The sequence below is a fragment of the Anneissia japonica genome, unplaced genomic scaffold, assembly GCF_011630105.1.
Source record: "Anneissia japonica isolate Jap-2015-1 unplaced genomic scaffold, ASM1163010v1 scaffold2737_len523936_cov211, whole genome shotgun sequence".
NCBI lineage: Eukaryota > Metazoa > Echinodermata > Crinoidea > Comatulida > Comatulidae > Anneissia > Anneissia japonica.
In genome coordinates, this window is record NW_022735439.1 from 239777 (window position 1) to 245709 (window position 5933).

A 5933-nucleotide genomic window follows, 5' to 3' on the forward strand; every position below is an offset into this window, starting at 1 on the left:
GTTATATTGTGTGCCTCTTGTGTTCATGCCTTTTCGTGGAACATTTTTCACCATTTGTAAAATGAAATTGTGTGATGTATTAATCGATTTGTCCAAGGAGTGCCAGAATTCTTGTCGTATGGATTTGAATTTGAATGGTCTGTAAACAAGTAAAAAATCCATCTAGGCCTATTCTAAATGATGATAATCATATTTTAAACAAAATCCGATTTAAGGCCTAATCCATTTTTGCATTTTCAATGAGGTAAGCATTATGCAAAACTTCAACATTTATATTTACATTTTGTATACGCCTATCACCCTTTAAATTTTAATAGCGATGTTGTTTCAACACCTACAGATAGCGCACATGTTTCGGAACTGTTTTCAGTTTAAATAAAGTCAAAATTATTTACTGCTTGTTGGATTTTTTCTGCGGAATAGGCCTACGCTAAAAAAAGAATGGAATTATTATTGTTGTTATTATTATTACAATCGCTTATTTTCAAATAAATATTTTATTCAATGGCCGTATTCGACTGGTCGTTTCGTTGTCAACGAAGACTATTTTACGAACTAGTCGAATGAAAATAATACTCAAAGAACATTCATACTCAATGAATGAACCAGTCGAATAAGCCCAATATCTCATTCAATAACTGCATATTCTCAGTCTGCGCGCGTTTCCATTGCTTGTTCCATTCGCTTTTCCAATATTAGTGGTAGTTTATATTAGGGCGTTCAGTATAAACGTAAAACAAAAACCGCCTTTGAAAGGCGCGAAAAGTATACCAATAGGCCTATAGACACTATAAAACTCATATTATTTACGGTTTATTTAGCAAAATTTGAGAACCGTGGTATATTTCATTTTAGATTACTTCACACTCAGTAAATACGTATTTTAATCAACTTCAAATATTTAATATAACATGCTATTGTGCTATAAGAGAGAATTTCTCCAATACATAAGTTCCCAGTCAATAATTAAACTTTCTTCAGTAACCTCGCTTAAGTTGGGTTTTCCCATTATCGCCCTGGGCACATCCGCGCGTTGTGTGTTCAGAGATGGTCCAATGTATGGTATATTAGCATGTTTATTTCAGTGATCAATTTGCAGTTTTAACATGAGATACAAGATCACAATATTACGACCAGAGGCACAATATTTCTATAGCTTACTAACACTGTCAGCTGCCAAATAAAATATTGGATACTCATTGTATATTATTCATTAATTTAAAAAAAAAATGAAAGCGCGTATAACAGTAGTGTTGTTTAAACAAGTTATAAAGGCAGATCAAGGTTATCATTGATGTGTAACCCCAATGAATACGGGAACCAGTATACATAGAGCCCTCTTCCATTAAAGTAATACTTTAACTGTTTTTCTCATTAAGAGTGATAATTATTGTGACCACCACCAAGGTCCCATGGACCTGTAACCACATTCCTTACTTACTTGTCACATCTCCAGCGCATCGATAAGAACTCTATTCAATTTCCATCGTTTATTAATTCGAATTTTATGTTTAATCCGACCTCTACGACTGGCTCTTTTTAGGTAAGATTTGTATTTTAATTATTGTTTAACTTTTAGTTTAATTAAAAGTATTTTTATGTTATTATTAGACAAAACGGATTAGTATAGATGTATAGATGTATAATACTATACTGTGTTTTAGTTATAAATTTAGTAGCCCTTTGTTTAGGCTAAAGGCCAAGCAAAGGAATGTTGAAGGACGTTTTAGGCAAAGCACAGTTATAATGTGCATAGGCTACTGTAAGCATTGGGACAGTGACCCAGGCTGTTCGAATACCAGTGAATAGTTGTATTGCAATTTTAACATAACATTTAATAATTCCGTTTTAATTGTTATATCCATGATGAAATATCGTCCTATTTTGATATTTTAATATTATTACTATCGTTTTAATAATTGTAGGCCTATATGTATTGTTTATCACTTCGAAAAATATCTTTACCATGAGATAAGCTAAATAAATACTCTGATTAATAAAGGGATCAATTTTATTATGATGTCTTGTATCACGCTATGCTGATAACCAATGTTGAATTTTTAAGTTTAATTATAATTCTATTTTCTATATTGTTTAATTAATTTATCGCTAAACTTTAAATCCGTATTCGTTGTTTGTAATTATTAGTATTAGTATTTTAGCTGTTATTACCGTATAATTATTATTATTATTATTATTATTATTATTATTATTATTATTATTATTATTATTATTAATTATTATTAATTATTATTATTATTATTATTATTATTATAAAAATACTTATAATGGTCACATTATTAAGAAGACACAACAATAATTGTTACTTAACCAATATCCTGAGGCGCGTGGAACGGAGAGAGTAGAGAAAACAGTAGAACTTATACATACTGTTTGTGGTGCTGAACTAATAATAATAATTCAAATAATAAAACATTAAATAGTTAAACCGTTATTAAATTTTTAATTATTGGTCATGTTGTAACTTCAGCCGTTGTCTTTCAAACCATTTAAATTATCGTAGCAAAAAGTATAAAAACTAACTTGTGTTTTTAATGAAAGTTAATCACTTGTAAATTATAAATGCTTGAAAATGTGTAGTTCAATGGTTTGATTGAATGTGTGTGGAATGGGAATTGAATATATGGCTTATTATTATTATTAGCTATTTTCTATTATACCACTAGACATGTTATTTTATAAAACTAAATTTATTTACTCTGGTAGGATTGATGTTCCTCAATCAAGTACAGTAATACATAATCCAGGGTGATACCCAGGGGCGGATCCAGAAATGTCCAAAAGGGGGGCCCGGAAGGGGGGCCGAAAGTTGGGCCGATTGAGACAACACTGTCGTAGGGGGTCTGGGGGCATGCCCCCGCGAAATTTTTGTGTTCTAGACGCCCGAACATAACATTTGAAGCATTCTTAGCCATCATTTTTTCCTTTTCTCTCTTTTTTTTCTTTTTTTTTTCGTTTTTACCTCCGAAAAGGGGAGGGGGCCGGGGCCGGGCTGGCCCCCCCCCCCTTAATTCCGCCCCTGATACCTGTGTTTGCAATTAGAGCCATGTTAGCGCTTTTATGGTGTTCCATTCGCCGGGATGGCTGAATGGATTTATGACGTCACGGTATCTTGTAATACAGTAGTACCGTACGCTGTGATAGGACTTATCTAACTTAAAATGTTTATAGATATAAGAAAGCAAACATTTAATTATACGAATATTCCAAGGAATATTTAGGCTAAGTAAAGTATATTGAAGTGACGGAACATTATATTGTTTCAATATATTTAAGTAAGATACTCACTTGATTACTATTACTATAGCATTGTTTTTAATTTGTGTTATGATTTTATGATTTTGAAGCGATTTTATATATGAATAGATTCATATTTTGTTCACCTGTTAATTTTGATTGTACCATGAACTGGAATACAATATTGTAATGTATTATTTTGTGTTATACATGCATATATTCTCTTTTTAGATTTCTAGAATGACGATTGAATAAACTTCTGGAGTAAATATAAATTTATTTGGAGACCATTTATTCATTTGATTGAATAAGAAGGGCTACAGATGTCTGTGACATCTACATCAACCTGCTCTCATCATCATCCTTACTGTATATCATTATATCATCATCAATATCATCATCCTTGGCGCAAGTGGCGCCTAAATAAATAAATAAATCATTATTATCATCGTCATCATAATCATCATCATCATCGGATCGGGAGCTAACCGTTAGCACCTGTGTGAGAACGCCCGATTTGTTAGCACTAACCGTTAGCAGTATCCGGATCCGCTATCGGTTAGCAAGTTGAGCGCGTTTTTATCATCAACCAATCACACGTAGGCGTTTACAATTTCCAGTTTCTTATTGGCCAGTGATTCGATCATCATATTCTTGGTATCCGGATCGGGATTTTCTCGTATGGACGCACGGCAGCTAACGGTTAGCAGGATCCGGGTCCTGCTAACCGTTAGCAGCCGTGTGAGAACATAGCCATAATAGACATTAAGTCACACCCCTCTATAGTTTAGATCCACTGTTTTTCAAAATAAAGAGTTTATGAGGGCGCTATACATGTAAGCAAGGAAGTGAAGTGTTTGGCGGTTTTTTAAATGACCTACGAATTTTGACGAATCACGTTCGTTTAAATTTAAAAATCTCATAAATATTCATTGTTATTTATTCCGGAGACCTTCGGGGAAAATATTATGGGATATTGAAGCGAGACAGCTTGTTTTGGATACGATGGTTGGTGGGTCATTCAATTTTAACATGGTAGTAGTACTTTTCGAGGTCAACGCGATAACTCCAAAAGTTACTCTTATTTTATAGTGTTTTAGTGTAACCCCACACTTCGGTTTGGGTGCTAGCTTGGTGCTTTTTGTTTGTTTGTTGTTTTTTTTTTTGTTTCTTTTTCCAGCTTTTTTCTTTTGTGTTCTTGACTTCACTATTGTCTAGCGCATAGAGACCGTTTATTTGCGCTATATAAATCCATCTATTATTATTATTATTATTATTATTAGCAAGGCAATTGTTGAATTGCCTTGTTCTTAGTGATTTAATAGTAGGCCTATACAGAATATTGTTAAAGTGTTCTTAGCAAGGCAATACAATAATACACACATCTGCATATTGAAGAACATCAGATTAAATTAAAAAACAAAATTACTACTTTATTATGTTATAAGTAATAATATACAAAATTGTACAATTTATTATTGCTATCATCATGATAATTATTATTATATTGTAATGTAATAGGCCTTATCTATTTAAATTATGTATATTAAGAAAATGGAAAATTAAAAAAATATTCTTACAAATAAGATTCCCATGGAAGAGTAAAATTATTACTTATTTTATAAGTAATAATATACAAAATTGTACAATTTATTATTGCTATCATCACATAATTATATATTGTAATGTAATAGGCCTTATCTATTTAAATTATGTATATTACGAAAATGGAAAATTTAAAAAATATTCTTACAAATAAGATTGAAATAAAAGTGGGTGTGACTCCCACGGAAGGGTAGAATTTTCAGGTCAGAATTCATTCTGTTAGTTATTAGGGGTTTTGTTTGTTGTTTTTTTAATAATATATATTTCAGTGTACAAAAATTGAGTAAAGGAGAATGTATTAATGTAAAATGTATTATAAATAAATAGATTCAGGATGACCAATTTTCCTGAAGTCAAGAATTAGATGCCATTAGGATACGAGTAAACACATAGATTCAAGATTCAAAAATATAATAATTTACAGTATTTATAATACATTTTTATGAAATATCTACTCACTTCGGGACCGCTCCTTTTGTTATCATTGTACTGTATGTAGATAAATTTGTTGATTTCCTCCTTAACTCCCATAGGCATAAAGGTACAGAACTGTATTTATAGTTTATTGACATATACATCAGCCCTGTACTGCATTGGGTGGGGTTGTACGTTTACTCAAAGGCAATGGAAGCGGTGGGGGGGGGGCATTGCCCCACCCACTTTTTCTATTGGGGGACTTCCTCCCCCCCCCCCCACTTTTGTGACTGTTCCGAGCACCAGTGACAAACATTTTACGAACGCTGCAATGTTATTAATTATTATTTTATTTATTATTAATTATTATTATTATTATTAATTATTGTTGTTGCGGTTGCTGCTGTTGCTGTTTTTGTTATTATTAGTATTTGGTACTTAAACACAAGTTGTTTGTTGCGTCTTATAAATTGACCTATTATCATTATAATATAGATTTTTTTTCATTTTCTAACGAACATTAAAATTTCCCTTTTTGAGTTGAGCAACCAAATGTTAATTGACGTATGTATACACGCGTCTGTAAAATTTCATTGAAACCCACCCTCAATGAAGAAAAATCGTTAATTCTGTACTCATGCATGTGGGGAAGTGAG

General features: G+C 31.9%; 1 protein-coding gene across 2 annotated transcripts in view; it reads left to right on the forward strand.

Moving 5' to 3' along the window:
• Positions 1 to 644: 644 nt before the first annotated feature.
• LOC117116593 (gastrula zinc finger protein XlCGF57.1-like) overlaps positions 645 to 5933 on the forward strand; it is a 17479-nt gene continuing 12190 nt past the window's right edge. Inside the window, exon 1 of one of the 2 annotated variants that reach the window (XM_033260662.1) lies at positions 645 to 1543. The gene's annotated coding sequence lies outside the window, so the exon portion shown is untranslated. The remainder of the gene's footprint in view (positions 1544 to 5933) is intronic. The other variant, XM_033260660.1, reaches the window with a different exon arrangement.